General features: G+C 39.2%; 1 non-coding gene across 1 annotated transcript; it reads left to right on the forward strand.

Annotated features, from left to right (window-relative positions):
* The first annotated feature begins 1,766 nt into the window (after positions 1-1,766).
* LOC130028443 (small nucleolar RNA SNORA70) lies at positions 1,767-1,904 on the forward strand. The gene has a single exon (XR_008793181.1). It is a non-coding gene; the product is annotated as a small nucleolar RNA SNORA70 (small nucleolar RNA).
* The last annotated feature ends 14,492 nt before the right edge of the window (positions 1,905-16,396 follow it).

The raw sequence follows: 16,396 nt of genomic DNA on the forward strand, positions 1-16,396 counted from the left end.
GGAGGCTCTTTCAGGGTCAGGGGAATGAGACCTGTTATTGTTTCTGTTTTTGGCATATCGAATATGCCACGGGGAGCTTGCCAGGTTCTGCTGCAAGGGCAGGATACTCTCAGTAGTTTGCCAGACTCATCATATATATATATGAAATATATATATATTTCCCTCTATGATTTGTTGCCTACTGTTTGAACCCCAGCAAATATGGTGTGGTAATTGTGGAAAATGTGTAGGGAGTGTCTTATGATATGTCGCGGCTCTGTGGTCCAGGAATATGTTCACTCATGTGTGAGGCTCGGCCTGAGCATGTGGAAAGTGGCCTGGAGCATGGCAGTGGTTGGGTAGTGGAGGTCGGCTGCCAGGGCTGGGTCTGTTGGGTTGGGGAGGGCTCTCACTCACCCCCTCTGGGATGCCCAGAGTGAAAACAGCCTGGCGTGGAGTCCGAAGTCTAAAGCACTATAAATATTTAATTCAGTCCCTATAAAAACACTCATGACACAATTTAAGTACACTTTACCAATGTTGTTCGAATTTATATGGAATAATAAAGGACCCAAATATCTAATACAATCTCGGGTAGGGGGGAAAGGATGGGAGGCTTCTCTTTCTCCAATTTAAAATATACTATAAAGCAATAGTAAACAAAAGTGTGATATGGAATAAAGGCAGACTCTCAGACCAATGGAATAGAGTTCAGAGCCCAGAGGAAGATTCTCAGAATGGACAGCTAATCTGACAAAGGTGCAAAGAGTAAGAAGTGGAACAAGAAAAAAATTCTTCAAAAATTGGTGATAAAACTGATCAATCACATGTGAAATAATGAACTCAGACCCTTCTCAAACACCATGAACAAAATTCAATTAAAAATAGATTAAATGAGGCTGGAGCAATACCACAGTGGGTAGGGCATTTGCCTAGCATGAGGCTGACCCGGGTTCAATCCCTGGCATCCCATACGGTCCGCTGAGCACTGCCAGGGTAATTTGTGAGCACAGAACCAGGAATAACCCCTGTGCATCCCCGAGTGTGACCCAAAAAAGCAAAAAAAAAATAGACTGAAGATCTTGCTATTATACCTGAATTTATAAATTATATTTAAGAAAACACAGAAAGACACCTTCATAACATTGACATGAAGACACTTTCATGATACCTCAAAAAAAAAACCTCATTGACATTAGAGACATTTTCAATGATTCAAGGCCATTGACAAAGCAAACAGAGGCAAAATAAACATGCATTTTATGTGAAAAATATGTAAAATAAAGATGAAATCTTTATCTGTCTATCAAACTAAAAATCTTTTGCACTCTAAAAGAAAAAATGACCAGACTATAAAGACATCTCATAAGACTGCGAAAAAATATTTGCCCACCACTCATCTGACAAAACATTTTTTGTAAATTTGTATAATATCCAAAATATTTGTAAAACCTTACAAGAAAAAGAAATGACCAACAAAATTTAAAAAATGGGGGGAAGAGATAAATATAAACCTCCTCAATTAATAAATAGATATGGCCAAAAGATGGCCCAGAGATATGTGAAGACATATTCTGCATCACTTATCATCAGAGAAATGCAATTAAAAACAACAATGAGATATCATCTCATATCTGTGAGATTGGCATACATTACTAAGGAGAGAATCAACAAAGTGTCCTCCATATGGAGAAAAAAGAATCTTCATTCACTGCTGGTGGCAATGGCTACTTGTTCTGCCTTTCTGGAAAATAATATTAGACAATTCTCAAAAAACTAAACATTGAGCACAGCCAATTTAACCTACTGTGTCATCTGCCCATTTGGGCTCCATATATAACTTCTGCAGCCGGCAAACAGGCTCCTCTGTAGTGTATGCAGCCCATGCGTTGTATGGGCTATTCAAAGTGACCTTGGAGACAGTCCTTTGCAATGGCAGTTCATATCATATTTTATTTAAGCCACAGTAACATCCTCTAGACAGATATGTGAGGCCCTTTGAAAAGTCCAAGGATGTTTGTTTTTGGGAAGATTTTGGTTAAGGTTTCGAATTCCTTGATATAAATGGGTCTATTCAGGTATTCCAAGACTTCTTGGCTCAATCTTGGGAGATTATAGGAATCAACGAATTTATCCATTTCTTCTAGGTTCTCTTGTTTCGTGGCATACAGACTCTCAAAGTAGTCTCTGATGATCTTTTGAATTTCATTGGCTTTTGTTGTGATGTCCCCTTTTCATTTCTGATTCGGTTTATTAGGGTTCTCTCTCTCTTTCCTTTAGCTGGTCTTTTTCTAAGATCTTGAACTGTGAAGTCAAGTAATCTATCTAGGCCCTTTCTTCCTTCCTGAGGAATGCTGGCAAAGCTATAAATTTTCCTCTTAATACAGCTGTAGCTGCATCCCATAGGTTCTGGTAGCTCATATCTTCATTATCATTTGTTTCCAGGTATCTTTTGATTTCTTCCTTGACTTCCTTCCTGACCCACTCATTGCTCAACATTAAGTTGTTTAATTTCCATGTGTTTGATTTGGTTCTCCACATCTGTGTGTGATTCACTTCTCTTTAGTCCATCATGGTCTGAAAAGATAGTTGATACAATTTCTATCTTCCTGATTCTATTGAGGTATGTTTTGTGACCCAGCACATGGTCTATTTTAGAAAATCTTCTATGTGCACTGGAAAAGAATGTGTGTTCTTTTTCTTTGGGGTGTAAAGCCCTGTATAGGTCTGTCAGCCCTCTCTCTTCTATTTCTTCCTTCAAAACTAGTGTTTCCTTGCTGAGTTTTTTTCTTGTTGATCTACTCAGAGGTGACAAGGCGATGTTGAAGACTCCGATTTCTATTGTATTACTCGCAATGTCCTCCTTAAAATCTGTTAGCAGTTGTTTTAGGTATTTAGCTCATCCCTCATTTAGTTAAGAGTGTGATTTAGCTCATCCCTCATTACATTTAAGAGTGTGATTTCTTCCTGTTATACATATCCCTTGATAAAGCAACCAGTGTTGGCATGCATGTGGGGAACTAGGGACCCTCCTACACTGCTGGTAGGAATGCCGACTGGTTCAGCCTTTTGGAAAACAATATAGATGCTTCTCAAAAAATTAGAAATTGAGCTCCCATTTGACCCAGCAATACCACTCCTGGGAATATAACAGGGACAAGCAAAAAAGTATAGTTGAAATGACTTGATCACTTGATCACTTGATATCCTGTTACTCATCAATTTGCTTGAGTGGGCGCCAGTAATATCTCCATTAATCCCTGTTGCGTGCTAGCATAGCCCAATGGCATTTGTTCATTTCAGGAATATGAAGAGCCTCAAACCGATCGTTCAGGGTCTTCACAAAGAAGTCTGAACATCTCATAAGTGGGTGTCCATGCAATCTTTTGACGTCCCATGGAATGCAGTCGAAATGACATCTGCTCTCATATGTTCATTGTAGCACTGTTTACAATAATCAGAATCTGGAAAAAACCTGAATGCCCAAGAACCAATGACTGTTTAAAGAAACTTTGGTACATCTACATAACGGAATACTATTCAGCTGTTAGACAAGATGAAGAGGATCAACATGAAAAGTATCATGCTAGGGGTATGGTGGTGCAAGCAGGTCAATCTGTACCCGTGAGGTGAGTGCATCGGCAGCCTGATGGCAATGTCAGACTTTCAGATACCCCCAAATTGCTGCTGTGCCTTAGGCCAGACACCAAAAACTTGGGGCATAGTTTACCAAGAAAGTAAATGGCCAAAAGTTAGGTATATGTGAGAAACACCCACAAACCACCTCTGATTCAGCTATATAATTGGAAGCATGGCCTCTCTGGTTCCTGATCAAACTGCTTAACAGCCATGATCCCAGAGACTCAGAAACGAATCTCAGAACCCAAAGGCTTTTGGCAGAAATGTGTCCTGTTCCTGCAGTAGGTTACTGGCGCTGGGCCACTCCAGGTGGAAATAGGTTTCATGCCTTGGCCTGTTCCCCATGGCGGCCTGGTGACTGCTATCCTCCAGAGGCCACTGGACAGTCAGATTTGGGCCTGCAGTGGCGCCTCACCAGATGGGGGTGGAACCAGCCCTTTCGCCCCATCCCAATGAGTCCCCAAGTTGCCACCTACAAACGGCCTCTCAGGCTCCTGATCACGCTGATTAATGGCCATGATGCCAGAAACTCAGAAACAAATCTCGAAACCCAGTGGCTTTTGGCAGAAATGCATCCGGAACACATACAAGGTGGCTGCCACCTCAGAGCTTATTAGAAAGCCAGGTCTGAGCAACTGCAGTCTCATGAGTGATGGGGCAACTGCAGTCTCATGGGAAGGGGTGCAGTACCAGCTTGTCCTTCACGCCCTACCAAGGTCACGAGTTGCCCCCCATGAGCAGCTCTCCGGCACAGCCATAACACCAGATGCACAGAAACCAATCTCGTAATTATCTGGCTCTTTGCAGAAATCCAAAAACACGTGGTCACTATCGTGGCTGTGCGACATTATATGATTCTCATAACCAGCTATAGAAAACAAATTATTTCACAATGCTTTTCAGCAATTCTGATCGTTGGGGCAGGGAGTAATCTAAACAGTAATGGTGAATCTTTTGTCGAAATAATAAATGTAATCAATGTTGAGAAGAGTTAAGTAGAAATCATCTGCCTCACAGGCATTGAGAGGCATGGGAGGTGGCTATATTGGGGTTCTTGGTGTTGAAAAATGAGTACTGGTGAAGGGAAAGGTGTTTGATCATTGTATGACTGGGACTTGAACCTGAAAGATTTGTAACTTTTCCCACAGTGATTCAATAAATAAATATAAGAAGAAAAAAAAATAAAATTATGAAAAAAAGTAAGGTGCAGTTCATGCCCAATTCAATCAGCTAATCACTGGCTGAATAAATAGCAGTACTTCTACATAAAAAAAAGAAAAGTATTATGCTAAGTGAAATGAGTCTAAAAGAGAGAGAGACAGACATGGAGAGATTGCACTCATCTGTGGAATATAAAGTAACAGAATGGGAGACTAGCACCCAAGAATAACAGAGATAAGTACCAAGAGGTTTGCTCCATAGCTTGGAACCTGGCATCATATGCTGGAGGAAAAGGCTGCTCAGATAGAGAAGGGAACACCAGGTAAAATGTGGTTGGAGGACCTGCCTGGGATGGGAGATGCACGCTAAAAGTAGACTATGGATAAAACACAATGGCCACTGAATACCTCTATTGCAAACCACAATACCAAAAGAAAAGAGAGAACAAAAAGGAATTTCCTGCCACAGAGATGGGGTGGGGTGGGGGGTGTTGCTGGGATGTGGGAGGGATACTGGGATCATCGGTGGTAGAGAATGGGCACTGGTGGTGGGATGAGTACTCTAGCATTGTATGACTGAAACACAAGCACAAAAGTTTTTTAAGTTTGTAATTGTAATTCACCGTGAGTTTTTAAAAAAATTAAAAAAAATAAAATATCCAAGAACATGGTGGACAGGATCCATGATGTCCAAATCATCATCACACACCAAACAAGGAGTATGTGATTAGGCTCTATTTCAGGCCAAGTTAAAGTTCTGTGAACTCCAGAAGATCTTCATCTCGAAGAAGTGGGACCTTGCCAATTTTAATGCAGATGGTTTGACCACATGGGGGCTAAGAAATGGCTCATCCTAGATGGCTGTGTGGTCAAATACACACCAAATCATGGGCTTTTAGACAAATGGTGAACTCTATATTTCTGAGCTCCCTGAAATTCTTGCTCCCCACCCTAGTCTTCATCACCTTATCCCATCCCATCACAACAAACCCTGTTTCTTAACCAAAAACAAACAAGCAAATAAACAAAACAAAACTAAGAACTGAACTTCTTTATGACCCAGCGATTCCACTTCTTGGCCCAAGGCAACAGAGCATGAGAACTGGTGGACAGTAGGGCACTTCCATGGTGGGGTAGATTACATGTAGACTACACTGCAACAGTAGTGCAGGGAAGTGAGTACTTTGGTGGAGAGTGTGATGCTGGAATATATTATGCAAGAAATCCTACCAGTAACAGTTTTTTTTTAAAATTAGCTTTTAAAATAATTATAAAATGTAATGATTTTTACAACTTCTGGGGGAATTCTCATTTTGTGAACAAATGCTAACCAAATTGTATTTATAAAATTATCCAGTATGAGCTGGGCAGAAAGAACAGGATTTAAGTCACTTTCCTTGTTTATAGTTGATCCCAGTACAGTCACATGGTCCTTGTAGCACTGTAGCACTGTAGCACTGTACTCCCGTTGTTCATCGATTTGCTCGAGTGGGCCCAGTAATGCCTTCATTGTGAGACTTGTTACTGTGTTTGGCATATCAAACACAGCACAGGTAGCTTGCCAGTCCTAGTACCACATACATATGGTCTCCTGAGCACCACCAGGCATAATCCCTGAGCACAGATTAAGTTCTGAGCACCCCAAACAAAACACAATCCCCAATGTCACCTAATATTCATGAAAATCTAATAATGTCCAAGTCCCCTAAATGCATATATTGTTTTGGGTAGGATTATATAAAACATTATTGATAATATTTGAAAACTTACAGATTTAAGACAGTTTTTTTCTTTTATTCTTAGTGCAACACCATGAGGTACAGTTATAGACTTACAAATTTTGTGCTTGGGTTTCAGTTATACCATGATCAAGTGCCCATCCCTCCACCAGTGCCCATCATCCATCACCATGGGCCCCAGCATCCCCCCCCAACCCCCATCCCCCCCGGCCCATCCTGCCTCTGTGGCAGGGTATTACCCCTTGTTCTCTCTTTCTTCTTTTGGGTACTGTGTTTTGCATGAGAGGCATTGAGTGGCAATCATGTTTGGTCTATAGACTACTTTTAGCATGCTTCTCCCACCCTGGGAGTGTCCTTACAACACCCTTTATTTGGAGCTCTCTTCTCTATCTGAGCTTCCTTTTCACCTAGCACGTGTGGCTGGCCTTCCAGTCATGGAGAAAAATTCCTGGTACTAATCTCAGCCATTCCTGGGTGTTAGTCTCCCTTTTTGTTGCTTTATGTTCCCCAGATGAATGCAATCTTTCTGTGTCTATCCCGCTCTTTCTGACTCATTTCGCTTAACATGATACTTTCCATGTAGTACCACTTGTATGTAAATTTCATAACTTCATCTTTTCTAACAGCTACATAGTACTCCATTGTGTAAATGTACCAAAGTTTCTTTAACCAGTCATCTGCTCTCGGGCACTCAGGTTTTTTCCCAGATTCTGTCTATTGTAAAGAGTGCTGCAATGAACAAACAATTGCAGATGTCACTTCGACTATACCTTTTTGCCTCTCTGGGATATATTCCCAGGAGTGCTATAGCTGGGTCAAATGGCAGATCAAATTCTAATTTTTTGAGAATTGTCCATACTGTTTTCCAAAAGGGTTGGACCAGCCAGCATTCCCACCAGCAGTGAAGGAGGGTCCCTTTCTCGCCACATCCGCGCCAGCATTGGTTGCTTTTGTTCTTGTGGATGTGGGCCAGTCTCTGTGGTGTGAAATGATATCTCATTGTGGTTTTGATCTGCATCTCTCTGATGATTAGTGATGTAGAGCATTTTCTCATATGCCTTTTTGCCATTCGAATTTCTTCTTTGCGAAAGTTTCTGTTCATTTCCTCGCCCCATTTTTTGATGGGGTTGGGTGATTTCTTCTTGTGGAGTTTAACCAGTACCTTGTATATCCTTGATATCAACCCCTTGTTGGATGTGTATTTGGTGAATATCCTTTCCCATTCTGTAGGCTCTCTTTGTATTTTGGTCACTGTTTCTTTTGAGGTGCAGAAGCTTCTTAGTTTAAGATAGTCCCATTTGTCTATCTCGTTTTCACTTGCTCGGCCAGTGGCGTGACATCTTTGAAGATACCATTAGCTTCAATATCATGGAGAGTTTTGCCGACTTTGTCTTCAATAAACATTATGGATTCTGGTCTGATGTTGAGGTCATAAATCCATTTTGATCTCACTTTTGTGCATGGTGTTAGGCAGAGATCTGAGCACACTTTTTTGCATGTAGCCGTACAGTTTTGCCAGCACAGTTTATTAAAGAGGCTTTCTCTGCTCCATTTCACTTTTCTTGTTCCCTTATCAAAGATTAGATGATTATATGTTTGGGAGGAAATGTCAGTATATTCAACTCTGTTCCATTGGTCTGCAACTCTGCTTTTGTTCCAGTACCATGCTGTTTTAATTATTACTGCCTTGTAGTAGAGTTTGAAGTTAGGGAGGTTGATTCCTCCCATTTTCTTTTTCCCAAGAATTGCTTTAGCTATTCGTGGGGGCTTATTGTTCCATATAAGTTTCAGGAGTGTTTGCTACATTTCTTTGAAGAATGTCATGGGTATCCTTATAGGGATTGCATTGAATTTGTACAGTGCTTTGGGAAGTATTGCCATTTTGATGATGTTAATTCTCCCCATCCATGAACAGGGGATATTTTTCCATTTCCTCGTGTCCTCTTTTATTTCCTGAAGTAGCGTTTTGTAGTTTTCTTTGTACAGGTCCTTTACTTCCTTAGTTAAGCTGATTCCTAGGTACTTGATTTTCTGGGGCACAATTGTGAATGGGACTGTTTTCTTGATGTCACTTTCTTCTCTTTCACTATTTGCGTATAGAAATGCCATGGATTTTTGGGTATTGATTTTATAGCCTGCCACTTTACTATACAAGGCTATTGTTTCTAGGAGTTTCTTGGTAGAGGTTTTAGGGTTCTCTAAGTATAGTATCATATCATCTCCGAAGAGTGAGAGCTTAATTTCTTCTTTCCCTATCTGGATGCCCTTAATATCTTTTTCTTGCCTAATTGCTATTGCAAGTACTTCCAGTACTATATTGAACAGTAGTGGAGAGAGTGGGCCTCCTTGTCTCGTCCCTGACCTTAGGGGTAAGGGTCTCAGTTTTTCCCCATTGAGGATGATGTTTGCTGTAGTTTGTGGTAGATGGCTTTAACTATATTGAGGAAAATCCCCTCTATCCCCATTTTGACAAGGGTTTTCATCATGAATGGGTGCTGGATCTTGCCAAATGCTTTCTCTGCATCTATTGATATGATCATATCGTTTTTATCTTTTCTTTTGTTGATATGATGGATTATGTTGATTGATTTCCGAATGTTGAACCATCCTTGCATCCCTGGGATGAATCCCACTTGGTCATGATGTATGATCTTTTTGATGAGTTGTTGTATTCTATTGGCTAGTATTTTGTTGAGAATCTTCGCATCCGTGTTCATCAGGGATATTGGCCTGTAGTTTTCTTTTCTTGTGGTGTCTTTGTTTCCTTTAGGTATTAGAGAGATATGGGCTTCATAGAAGCTGTTTGGTAGAGTTTCTGTTTTTTCTATTTCCTGGAAAAGCTTGAGAAGAACTGGCAATAGGTCCTCTTTAAATGTTTGGAAAAATTCGCTAGTAAATCCGTCTGGGCCTGGGCTTTTGTTTTTGGGAAACTTTTGATTACAGTTTCAATTTCCTTGATGTGAATAGGTCTATTCTGGTACTCTATATCTTCTTGATTCAGCTTTGGGAGATGGTAGGAATCCAGGAATTTATCCATTTCTTCCAGGTTCTCGTGTTTCGTGGCATACAGACTTCCAAAGTAGTCTCTGATGATCTCTTGAATTTCTTTAGTTTCTGTTGTTATATCCCCATTCTTATTTCTGATTCGATTTATTAGGGCTCTCTCTCTCTCTCTGTTTCTTTGTGAGTGTTGCTAGTGGTTTATCTATCTTATTTATTTTCTCGAAGAACCAGCTCTTGGTTTCATTGATCTTTCGGATTGTAAGATAAAGTTTTTAATTGACTCTTTTCACCTAATAATTAAAACACACATATATTTGACAAATTTAGCCAAGAAAAAATTTTTTCACTTAAAATATGATTTGCTCGAGCGGGCCCAGTAACGTCTCCATTGGAGACTTTGTTGTTACTGTGTCTGGCATATTGAATACTCTCGGTAGCTTGCCGGGCTCTCTGAGAGGGGCGGAGGAATCGAACTCGGGTCGGCATAGCACAGCGGGTAGGGCGTTCGCCTTACACGCCTTACACGCGGCCAACTTGGCCGACCCGAGTTCGATTCCTCCGTCCCTCTTGGAGAGCCCGGCAAGCTACCGAGAGTATTCGATATGCCAGACACAGTAACAACAAAAGTCTCCAATGGAGACGTTACTGGGCCCGCTCGAGCAAATCGACGATCAACGGGAGGGCCTTTACCTTTATCTTTTAAAATATGATTAATCTATTTTAGAATTTTAGTTGCTTTGGGCAGAATTATTCATTTAAGATACTAGAAGGGTACTGGGAAAAATTTCCCATTTTCTTGGAACTCATTCACTATTGCTGGGAATATAATTCGATTCACCCTCTATGGAAAACAGTATTGGCATTTCTAAAAAATTGGAGTACAGCTTCCCTATGACCCAGCGATTTCATTTTTTCTGTCTATTTCAAGAACACAATAGCCTTAATTTGAAAAGACATTGGAACATCTATGTCCATTGCAGCATGAAACACAAATAGCTAAGATATGGAAACTGACAAAATGATAAAGAAGTGGCAGATAGACAGATGGGATATTGTACAGCTGTAAGTAATGATGAAATATCACAGTTTTCTGAAACTTGGGTGTAACTGAAAGATATGATATTAAGTGAAGTCAGAGAAAGAACAAATGCCAGGTGGTCCCATGCATCTGTGGTATACATAGAAAAAAAAGGCCATAGAGAGTATCAAATGGTAACAAAATCTTGGTTTTGATTACTAAATTGAGATTTGAAGCAATGGGGGTAGTTAAAGGAGGGAAAGAAGAACTAAACTAGAAGTGACATAAGGACAATGGCAAAGGACCTTGGGCACTTTTGTGGTGGTGACTGTTCAGTATCTGTGTACATAAATATCTTAATAGTTAATGCTAGTGTAACCATCTTACTTAACTATAATAAGTATAAAAATAAGGGAAGAAAGAATAATATTATGTTGTTAATATTCATCATTTAAATTTTGTCTTTTTACTTGATCCTTGGAGTTTTTGTTATATTTAAAAATAGTAAAACATATTAAGAATTGTGAGATTAATTTTAATTCATATATGAAATATGTCCACTTCATTCATTATAATTACTGAAAATAAGATTCTTTGACAGAAAAGTATGTTACATACATTGTGATTTAGCTGTAAGTTATGCCAGTTTTTTCACTCAGCCCTTTACCTCTCTTCTATTCCTGACCTTATGATCAGCCCTGCAAATATTTGATCTCTCCTTTTCTAGGATTTTTCATTACAAGGGACAGGTAAGCAAACCCAATTCTGCAATTCAACCACAAAATATTATTAAAGGCTATACTCAGTTTCTATATTCTCATTCTGTGATCACTTTTTCATTAATTCTCAACTTTAAAACTATTTCAAGCATTTGGGAAAGTCCCTTCTATTTGATTCTCATTTACAATGTTCATTCTCTTGTATCCCATTCATTATATACTTCTGTATTCTGGAATGTCCTTTTATATCCTCATCCCATATTTTTCACAAATTCACTGTAGAGTCTCTTCTGACTGCCTAATCCTGTAAATATTTCTCAGTTCCCCAACTTCTACAATGCTTGCTATTTAGATAGCTCTCCTTTATGCTTATAGTGAGAGAAATTATGGTGAAATATATAGAATACAAAATGTTCTATCTTAACCATTTTAAGTTCACAGTTCAGTAGCATTAAGTATATTCCACTGCTGAGCTATTATCTTTCTTCAGAACTTCCTGCATCATAAGCGACTGTAAACCTGTACCCATTGAATAATAACTTCCTATTCTTCTCTTTGTTTTAAATAATCACCACTCTATTTTCTGTCTCTATGAATTTGACTACCCTAGATCCTTTTAAAAAGAGGGATAATGGTAAAATATTCATTTGCTTTTGGTTTGCTTGTTTAATATAGTATAATTAATCCAAATCACATCCACTTTGTACTCATATAACTACCTATATACATATATATATATCTATACATATATATGTACATATGTATATATGTGTAAATATTCTGTAACACCACAGTTTGTTGATAATTTGTTTTGCCACCTCGTGGCAACCATAAAGAGTGGTGTTATGAACATGTAATGCAATAATCCTTTAGGTTTCAGTTATTATTTCTCTTGGGTACATAGTCACATGTGGAATTGTTGAACATATGATAATCATATTTTTAATTTATTTAGAAATTATTTTAGTATTAACCACATGAAGCTGCACCATTTTAGATTTCCATTAATAGTTTACAGTTATTAATATTTTTCTACATCTTTGTCAATATTTATTTTCTGTTTGTTTTTTTTAGCCATTTTTTTAATTGACTCACCATGAGCTAATTACAAAGCTTTCATATTTGAGTATCAGTCATACAATGATCAAACACCCATCCCTCCATCAGTGCGCATTTTCCACCACCAATGTCCCCAGTTTCCTGCACTTTTCCTGGACAGTGTACCCTATTTTCTGCACCCTTCCTCTGACTCTGTGCCAGACAGCATCCCCCATACTTTCTCTCTACTATTGGACATTATGGTTTGCAACATATATACTGAGAGGTTATCACATTTAGTCCTTTATCTACTTTCAGCACATGTCTCCCATTTTGAATGATCCCTCCAACCATCTTTGACTTAGTGATCCTTTCTCTAATCTATCTGCCTTCTCCCCCCAGCTAATAGAGGAGTACTCGTACTGCTTCAAACTATGGAGCAGTATTTCTGGTGCTTGTTTCTACTGTCCTTGGGTGTCAGTCTCATATTATATATTACTTAATATTCCTCAAATGAGTGCAGTTATTCTATGTCTGTCCCTCTCTTTTCAAGTGACTCTTTTCAAGTGACTCATTTCATTTAGCATGATTCTCTCTATGACCATCAACTTATCAGCAAATATCATGACTTCATCTTTCCTAGCAGCTGCATTGTATTCCATTGTGTAGATGGAATCAGTCGTCTTTTCTTGGGCACTCGTGTTGTATCCAGATTCTGGTTATTGTGAACAGTGCTGCAATGAATTTACAGTTGCATTGAAGGAATGACCATATTGTTTTCCAAAAAAGGCTGAACCGGTTGGCATTCCCACCACAATGAAAGAGAGTCCCTTTCTCCTCACATTCATGCCAGCACTGGTTGTTTTTGTGATTTTTGATGTTTGCCAGTCTCTGTGGTGTGAGATGATATCTCATTGTTGTTTTTATTTGCATCTCTTTAATTAACAATGTGGAGCATTTTTTTCATGTGCCTTTTGGCATTTTGTATTTCTTTTTTGGGGAAGCTTCTGTTCATTTCTTCTCCCCATTTTTTTACAGAGTCAGAAGATTTTTTTCTTGTACTATTCTACTGTGCTGGAGCGATAGCACAGCGGGCAGGGTGCTTGCCTTGCAAGCAGCCAACATGACTGACCCAGGTTCGATTCCTCCGCCCCTCTCAGAGAGCCCGGCAAACTACTAAGAGTATCTCGCCCGCACGGCAAAGCCTGGCAAGCTCCCCATGACGTATTCGATATGCCAAAAACAGTAACAACAAAGTCTCATGATGGAGACATTACTGGGCCCGCTTGAGAAAATCGATGAACAACGGGAGGACAGTGACAGTGACTATTCTACTAGTGTCTTGTGTATCCTGGATATTAACCCCTTATCGGATATGTATTGGGTAAATATTTTTTCCTATTCTGTTGATTTTTTCTGTCTTTTGGTCACTGTTTCTTTTGAGGTGCAGAAGTTTCTTAATTTAATGTAGTTCCATTTGTTTATGTTTGTTTCCACTTGCTTGGCCAATGGTGTTTCATACTTAAAGATGCTTTTAGCTTCAATATCATGGAGGGTTCTGCCTACATTTTTCTCTAAGTACCTTAAGGATTCAGGTCTGATATTGAGATCTTTATCCACTTTGATCTGACATTTGTGCCTGGAGTGAGACAGAGGTCAGAGTTCATTTTTTTGCAGGTAGCTGTCCAGTTTTCCCAGAACTACTTGTTGAAAAGTTTTCCTTGTTCCACTTCACATTTCTTTCTCCTTTACCAAAAATTAAGTGATCATATATTTGAGAGTCTGTGACAGAATATCAAACTCCGTTCCATTGGTCTAAGGGTCTGTTTCTAGCCCAATACCATGCTATTTTAATTACTACTGGTTTGTAGTACAGTTTTAAGTTGGGGAAAGTGATACTACCATTTTCTTTTTCCCAAGGATTACTTTAGCTATTCCTGGGGGTTTATTGTTCCATATGAATTTCAGAAATGTTTTTTCTATTTCTTTGAAAAAATGTCTGGGTATCCTGATAAGGACCACATTAAATCTCGATAGTGCTTTGGGGATTATTCCCATTTTGATATATACTTAATCCTTCCTATTCATGAGCAGGGATGTGTCTCCATTTCATAGTGTCCTCTTTTATTTCTTGAAGTAGTGTTTTGTACTTTTCCCTTGTTATAGGTCCTTCACCTCTTTCATTAAGTTGATTCCAAGGTACCTGATTTTCTGAGGCACCATTGTGAATGGGATTTTTTTTAATTTCTTCTCTTTCATTTTTTGTACATCAGAGAGCCATGGATCTTGTTTTTGTTTGTGTTTTTGGGTCACATCCGGTGATGCACAGGGGTTACTACTGGCTCATGCACTCAGGAATTACACCTGTCAATGCTTGGGGGACCATATGGGATGTTGGGAATCGAACCTGGGTTGGCCGCATGCAAGGCAAACGCCTTACCCACTGTGGTATTGCTCCAGCCCCTAGCCATGGATTTTTGGGTGTTGATTTTGTAGCCCGCCACTTTAGCACCACCAATTAATATAACACCAAAAACACAACAGTAACAGTGAGTGTGAACATCCAAACCACTCGGGTCAGAATGGTAAAGCAATGCAGAAGCCCACTAAGTTCATTTAGTGAAGAAACTAGCCCAGAAGAAGACCACCAATAATAGCACAGTAGACAACCTCTCTGACAAGAAATTTAGAAGGGAGCTACTAAGGACGCACAGTGAGCTAAAAGAAACAATGGAATGTACCACAAATAAAATACAAGAGGATTTGAGAGCAGAAATATGGAAAATGTAAACAAAATTACAAACAGAAATGATAGAATCAGGGAGCTCCAAGATAAGGTGCAGAGAATCTCCAGACAATAGCAGATAATGTAAAAGAGCCTCAAAATGAACCAACAGATGTCAAGAGAAAAATCGGCATGAAACCAAGAATAACATAAGAATCATTGGAGTCCCAGAGGGACAGGAAGAAAATCCCAATGAAGAAGAAACTGTCAAAGAAGTCATTGCTAAGACATTCCTAGAGCTGAAAAGCACATGCTACTAGATTCAGGAGGCCTGAAAGATACCAACTAAAAGAAATCCAAATAAAAGTACCCCAAGACACATCCTTATTAGAATGATGAAAACCATCGACAGAGACAAAAATTTGAAAACAGCAAGACCAAAGAAAACAATTACCTATAAAGAAGCATCCTTAAGATTTAACAGCCGAGTTATCTGATGAAACCCTCAGGGTCTGAAGACAGTGGTGGGATATAGTGAAAACCTCAATAAAATAAACACCTCACCAAAAATACCCAGCTAGGCTCTCATTCATATCAGTAAGAACAATACACGGTCTTACAAACAAACAGCAACTCAGGAACTTCATAGACTCAAAACCATATTTACAAGAACAACTAATGGGGCTACTTTAAGACTAGGCAAACCCCTCAAATACACCAAACTTTGGCAGAAAGATGGGACAAAACCCCTTAAAAATAATCTCTCTCAACATCAATGGGCTAAATGTACTTATTAAAGACACAGAGTGGCAGGGTGGATCAGAAAATTGAACCCAACATTCTGCTGCCTGCAAAAAACACATCTGAACAGTCAGAGCAAACACAGATTCAAAGTCAAAGACTGGGAAAACAATTCTACAGGAAAACAGTTTCCTCAAAAAAAGTTGAGGTGGGCATTCTGGTATCAGACCACAATAATTTTAGACTGAAGAAGGTCACAAGAGATAGTGAAAGTCATTTCTTATTGATCAAGGGATCTGTACATCAGGAAGAACTTACACTCCTTAAGTATGTGCACCTAATGGGGGACCAGTAAAATACTTAAAACAACTACTAATAGACCTTAAGAAGGATTTAATAGCAACACAATACTAGTGGGAAATATCAGCTCCGCTTTATCACCTCTCGACAGATCAGCCAGACTCAAGCTTGGCAAGGACATACTTTCTCTGAGGGAAGAACTGCAAGAAAGAGGCTTAGTAGATATATACAGGACACTTCATCCACAAAAAGCTGAGTACACAGTCTTCTCAAGTGTGCATGGGACATTCTCCAAGATAGACCACAACACCTCCATAAAATGAGAAGATATAATA

This window comes from Sorex fumeus, unplaced genomic scaffold (assembly GCF_029834395.1).
Source record: "Sorex fumeus unplaced genomic scaffold, SorFum_2.1 ptg000039l, whole genome shotgun sequence".
Lineage (NCBI taxonomy): Eukaryota > Metazoa > Chordata > Mammalia > Eulipotyphla > Soricidae > Sorex > Sorex fumeus.